General features: G+C 41.6%; 1 protein-coding gene across 1 annotated transcript in view; it reads right to left on the bottom strand.

Moving 5' to 3' along the window:
- SLC7A14 (solute carrier family 7, member 14) overlaps positions 1-7,035 on the bottom strand; it is a 123,861-nt gene that overhangs the window by 51,670 nt on the left and 65,156 nt on the right. The window lies entirely within an intron of this gene.

Below are 7,035 nucleotides of genomic sequence, written 5' to 3'. Positions count from 1 at the left end.
CCGTGTTAGCCAGGATGGTCTCGATCTCCTGACCTCGTGATCCACCCGTCTCGGCCTCCCAAAGTGCTGGGATTACAGGCCTGAGCCACCGCGCCCGGCCAAGAAAGATTCTTAAAAAGAGGACAGAAAGGGGCCGGGTGTGGTGGCTCACACCTGTAATCCCAACACTTAGGGAGGCAAAGGAGGGCAGATCACCTGAAGTCAGGAGTTTGAGACAAGCCTGGCCAACATGGCGAAACTCCGTCTCTACTAAAAATACAAAAATTAGCCAGGCATGGTGGTGGGTGCCTGTAATCCTAGCTACTCGTGAGGCTGAGGCAGGAGATTCACCTGAATTCAGGAGGCGGAGGTTGCAGTGAGCCGAGATTGTGCCACTGCACTCCAGCCTGGGTGGCGGAGCAAGACTCTGTCTCAAAACAAGCAAACAACAACAAAAAAGGGGACAGAAAGGTAAGGAATCACCTGCCCCAACTTTCCATTTTTCTTCCTGCCTTCTGGAACTCAGACATACTGACTGGAGCTTCGTCAGTCATCTTGAGTCTTGAGTTACCTTGCAATGGAAGCCAAATGTCTGACTGGCACAGCAGAAAAATAAAAGGGCCTGTGTCCCCATGTCTGAGAGGCCACAACAGCTGCCTCTCCCCAGGCTTCTTGTACACAGGACAGAAATGAAATTCTCCCTTATTTTGGTGTTCTGCTGTCTGCAATTGAATGTAATGTAATCTGTTAATACAGTAGCAGGGCAGCAGAATGATGAAGAAGTAAGCTCTGGAGTCAGACTGTTTTCACTCCATTCCTCATGCTGTCACCTCTTAAGCAGGAACCTTAAGCGAATTACCAAACCTTTCAGAATCCTCTGTTTTCTCATCTGGAATATGCAGTAAGTGTAACACTGTTTGTCATATATGGTTGTTGTGAAGATTAAGTAAAATAATGTGTTAAGCACTTAGAACTCTTTTGGTACAAAGTAGGTACTCAATAAGTGGTAGTTGCCACTACGACTATTACATTGTTACAACCATTATTGCCATAGTCACTTCTCAGGTTTGGCATTCATCACCATCAATAAGCAATGGGACCCAATAGCAATGGGTCCTTTGGAAATAGATAAGAGGCAATTTCTTGCCTATTCTTGGTACTGCCCCAGGACTGATACATGGTAGGAACCCAGTACATTTTTACTGAACCTTATCTTATTAGATTTTTGCCAAATATTTCTTATGATTAGATGACAAAAATTATAAGTACTGTGTTCCAGGGAAAGGACTGATGCTGTGTATGCATACTGTTGTTGAATCCTTACCAATAACGTTTGAGAAATGGGCTTGAAGGGTTACTATAGAAAGTGTAGGAGCTTAGGAGTGATTCAGACCTGTATTCTGTTTGAGGAACAATTTTAATAATGTTAAAAGAGAACTGGACATAAATTTACAAAAAAAGTTAAATCTGCCTCTCTTCCACTACTCATAAGAGTCTCTTGGGGCTTTAAATGACCGGATGTCACTGGCACGATGGCTTTGCTGTGTTTCATCTATAGCCAACTACATTAGAGAACCACTGTAAACCATCCTGCCTCCACCCTTCAGTCTCTCCGAAAGGCTGTAGGTGGGAACCACGAAGAAAAAAACCTATTTCCTCTATCTAGTTTATACAATCTGCAATATACAAAAGGGTTTTTAGGGTTGGCATGGCTATGGGCTCTGGTTGTGGTCTACTGAGCTATTGAAGAGTAGATAAGACCTTTTGGACAAAGCACAAGCTGCTTCCTCTGATAAGTTTTCTTCCACCTGTGACAGGGCAGTGGGCAATCATAACGTTGGGGTGGGACTAGTGGGAGGAGCTTGGCAAGTTACTATAACTTCCCAGCTTGACAAATTATAAAGAAAATAGATTGCTCTCTGAGTCAGATTTGTTTCATGTTATAAGCTGGTTTGCATAGCATGGGGAATGGTGCCACAAGGCCAAAAACTCTCTTAAGATTGTGTGGTCCAAATAGTTTCCATTATGTTGGTGCAAAAGTAATTAGAATTAGAATTCCCTGGGGAACTTAAAAAAATTCCAGTGCCTAGGCCAATTGAGTTAGAAACGCTAGAGGCGGTGCCTGGGCATCAGTAGCTTTAAAAAGAAATAAACAGAAATTGAAAGACAAGTCACAAACTGGAGAAAGTATTTGACAAAATGCATACCTAATATAGGACTTGTCTCCAGAATATATAAAGAATGCTTAAAAGTTAATAATAAGAAAATAAAAAACCCAATTAAAAAAGGACAAAAGAGTTGGGTGTGGTGGGTCATGCCTGTAAGCCCAGCACTTTGGGAGGCTGAGGTGGGCAGATCACGAGGTCAGGAGTTCGAGACCAGCCTAATCAATATGGTGAAGCACCATCTCTACTAAAAATACAAAAATTAGCCAGGTGTGGTGGTGTGTGTCTGTAGTCTCAGCTACTCAGGAGGCTGAGGGAGAAGAATCGCTTGAACTCAGGAGGCGGAGCTTGCAGTGAGCCGAGATTGCGCCACTGCACTCCAGCCTGGATGACAGAGCGAGACTCCATCTCAAAAAAAAAAAAAAAAAAGGGCAAAAGATTTAAATAGACACTTTACCAAGGAGAGCACATGGGTGACAAACCCATAGAAAGATGTCCAACATCATTAGTAATTAGAGTAATGCAAATTAAAACCACATTGAAATATTGCTATATGTCTTTTAAAATGGCAAACAAACAAACAAAAACAAACAAAACAATGACAAAAAACAACACTTGACAATTCTGAGTGCTGACAAGGAACTGGAACTTTCACATATTCCTGTGCGAGTCAAAAATAATACAGCTACTTTGGAAAAAAGCTTAGCTGTTTATTCTATAGTTGAGCATTCACTTACCATACAAACTAACAGCTTCACTCCTAAGTATTTACTTGAGAAACCACAACTTGTGTTTATATAAAAACCTATACGTAAATATTTGCAGTGAGTTTATTTATATCGGCCACAGACTGGAAACAACCCAGTTGTCCTCCAACTGGTAAAAGGATAAACAAATGGTGGTATAGCCATACAATGGGAAGAAAATGGAACAACATTCTGATACACACAACAACATGAATGAATTTCAAATGCATCTTACTAAGTGAAAGAAAGCAAACTTAAAAGGTTATATACTGAATGATTCTATTTACATAATGTTCTGGAAAAGGCAAACCGATAGGGACTGAAAACAAATCAGTGGTTGCCAGGGGCTGGGAGTGGGAGGAAGGCTTAACTACAAAGAGGCAGCATGGAGAAATTATTTTGGGGGTGATGGAGCTCTTCTGCATCTTGACTGTGGTGAAGCTTACATGATTATATGTGTTTATCAGAGCTCATACAAGTGTATATAAAAAAGGATGCATTTTATGATATGTAATTATAATTCAATAAAACTGAACTCCAAAATCCATTTTTCATTAATACAGAAAAAAAAGTTGCCAAGTGATTTAAACCCATAGCCAGGGTTGAGAGTTGTTGGCATTATCTCTCAACCTATCTATCAACAGATTTGAATGCGGGTTCTCTCGTTTAAACTTCGGTTTGCACATTTTCCACGTATGTGAAATTGGAGATAATAATCTTTAAAGAGATAAAGAGTTTTAAGGGCCATGCTCTCTGGAAAGCACCTAATTTAGGGTTTGGCACAAAATAATAATAAGCACTTATTTAGTGCTATGTGCTCGGCAACATACCAGGCAATTAATATGCATCTCCTTTAGTCTTGACAACAACCCTATGAAGTAGGTATTGTTATTTTTAAAGTGGAGAAACTGAAGTTCAGAGAAATTATGGAGCTTGCTCAAGGTCTCATAGCTAGTCAGTGGCTGAACCAGGTTTCAAGTCTAAACTGAATGTTATTGATTGCTGTACTACTTCTGAAATCTTTATTTCAAACATCCCACCTTTATCATTTCCATCACTTCCTAGCTTTCTATCTCACTTTCCCAGTATTTTAATGGCAATGATATCTTGACCTCATTGACAATTCCAATTTCTACCGATTATACCACTTTTCATAAGTCGCCATCACTCTTGTGTTTTCACTTCCCTTCTTAGCCAGCCTAGATTATGTGATTCAGCACAGTTTACTCTTCCTTTGAAAATACCCTTAACCCCATTACTTTTTTCTCCCTCTGCTTGGAAAAAGTTAAATCTAAGTTAATCCCAACTTTCTCTTTACTTCATTTTTGCAACTAAGCAGTGATTATTGCTGGAGATAAATGCACAATTGTGGAGACTGGACTCACCCTCAGGTGAGCCAGGTTTTAATTAAGACCAGGAGAAAAGGACCATGTATTAAAAAGGATGAAGACATAGGGGAGTTTGATTACTGTGGTATGGAGAAGCAGTGGGAAGTTTTGCCAAAGGTGAGGCAATATGTGATGATGATGTGAAAGTGGAAAGAAGACACTTGGAGTGGCACTTCCTTTAGTTTAGTGACCAACAATCACAAGAGTGAGAGGCCTGCTTGAAGAAACCTGCTATAAATATGCTAACATTGGCGTTAAGTTATAATGTTTTGGTCCTGGCCTGGCTAGGGGCTCTGGGAGGATTCCAAATGGCCTCAGTGGCTAGATAAGTCAGTCACACAGTATAGAGAAGTGTTATGGATGGGGCAATAGGTGGAGAGGGGGAATCCTGTTTTAGGGAGAGGTAGGGTTTTTTCTTCTTGTGCTTGGTGCTGTGGTGAAGGCCTCAGTTACTGGACAGGACCAGGGTCTTTAATGGAGGTAGGCTCGTGATGTGCTGGTAAAGGTTTAACAACTGACTCTCTGAACTATGGTAACAACAACAAACACATAGTCCCTTCATAGCTGATTCCAAGTTAACAACATGACATCATTGAATGTAAAGTTGGAAAGAGGTATGCACAATCAGTACTCTTGGCAGCTGGTGTGAGCTGGCTACAGCATAACACAGGCTGGGCCAATCTCAGGCTCTCCATGTGAGCAGTGGAAAAGTCTAGATTATATACTGCCCATGAGCACTGTGATGGGGTAAGGGGCAGGCTCTGATTTACGGATGCAATATATCCTGTGAAGAATAAGACACAGGTAATTCATTCACAAAAATCACTGTGGTCTGGGAGACTGGGTCAAAATAGGATGAAATCTATTGAAAACTGTGTAATCTTCATTAATCTGATGCATCGGCCCTGTGCCTTCTGTGGAAACCTCTGAGTATATGGCTGCCTTTTGTCCTACTATCAACATTCTGTTCCACATGATAACACGTTTAGATCTAGAAACTCATGGTGAGTCAATTTCTCTGTCAAAAAAGTTTGGAGGTAATTGCTTTCACAGTAATAGAATTGCAAGTATTTCCAAAATTCATCCATGTGAATAATTTACTTTCATCGATAGGAGAGAAAACCCCTCAATTCTGAAGAAACCTCAACTATTAGGATATTCACGCTTGTGAGAGGATGACTTCAGGAGAGAAGGGGATAAATGGTAAAACCAACAGGAAAGAGAAGACAGGAGGTTAATAAACTCAGCTTATTTTCCTTATCAAATTAAAGAGACGTTAAATACAAACCAGCACACTTTCTGGTTTCATGTTTGTAGTCTGTGTTTTATGTGAAGACTATTCTACATGTATGACATTAATGTAGTGCTTTTCTTATGATGGCACTCATTGGTACACAGAATTCCCAATATAAGTTAGAATTCCTACTTCTCCTGAAATATTTGAAGAGACCAAGACATTCACTGTCAGTACATGGGTTGGCCCACATGATCTGCCACCCTAAAACCCAGAAAAGCCTCATGCTTTTGCAATGCAATCATCAAGAAGCAGGAGGTTTTCCTTTCTCAAGTTGTCCATTGGCCTACTCCAGCAATTCTGGGAAGATATTGTAGATCGCTACTCAAGAGAAGAGGAAGGAAAAGGAAAAGGCAGTAGGAGAGCCATTTCTACAAAGTATAGGCGTGTAAGTCCTGGCACCTTATTTTAAAAAATGAGTTTTATGATTCTTTCTCAAGGGGAGACAAGGAGCTGCTAGTGGACCTGTCACTGTGCAATATAAATCTGTGGAGGTGTTTGTGGCAGATGGCGCACCGTGATTCTCACAAGAGCTTTAAATCTCCTGGCCTGGCTTCCTTCTCCTTGGGGGCTCGATGCCAGTTTGAGGTTTATCAAATCCCAATCATATCAGATTTATTGACCTGTCATTTTGCTGCTCTGCCTATCTTTATTATTTATATCTTAGCTGTATCCTTCCCCTCTCCCTCAAGAGGATTGACCTATCTTCCGGTGTAAAGGAGAGTTAAAATAAAAACAGAGCCATTAGAACATAACAGGGAATGAGAAGCTGGGAGATATATGAGAACCAGAATAACTCTCTGTATTGAAAAAATAGGCAGGGAGCAGAGGCTCACGCTTGTAATCCGAGCACTTTGGGAGGCTGAGGCGGGCAGATCACCTCAGCCTCCCAAAGTGCGGGGTCAGGGGTATGAGACCAGCCTGGCCAACATGGTGAAATCCTGTCTCTACTACAAGTACAAAAATTAGCCAGGCGTGGTGGCATGCACCTTTAATCCCAGCTACTCAGGAGGCTGAAGCAGAAGAATTGCTTGAACCTGGGAGGTGGAGGTTGTAGTGAGCTGAGATCGCACTCCAGTCTGGGCGTCAGAGCAAAACTCTGTGTGTTTTTTGTTTTTTTTAAAAAAACCCAGAAAGCAAAAAACAAAAAACAACAACAAAAAAGAAGGCCAGGCACGGTGGTTCATGCCTGTAATTCCAGCACTTTGGGAGACCGAGGCAGGTGGATTAGTTGAAGTTAGGAGTTTGAGACCAGTCTGGCCAAAATGGTGAAACCCCGTCTCTACTAAAAATACAAAAATTAGCCGGGCATGGTGGCCGGCGCCTATAATCCCAGCTACTCAGAAGGCTGAAACAGGAGAATTGCTTGAACCCAGGAGGCAGAGGCGGAGGTTGCAGTGAGCTGAGATCACGCCACTGCACTCCAGCCTGGGCAACAGAGCAAGACTCCATCTCAAAAAAAA

Source organism: Mandrillus leucophaeus, unplaced genomic scaffold (genome assembly GCF_000951045.1).
Source record: "Mandrillus leucophaeus isolate KB7577 unplaced genomic scaffold, Mleu.le_1.0 Scaffold452, whole genome shotgun sequence".
In the NCBI taxonomy this organism is placed as follows: Eukaryota; Metazoa; Chordata; class Mammalia; order Primates; family Cercopithecidae; genus Mandrillus; species Mandrillus leucophaeus.
Note: the sequence above shows the minus strand (reverse complement) of the source record. Positions and strands in the feature narration are given on the sequence as shown.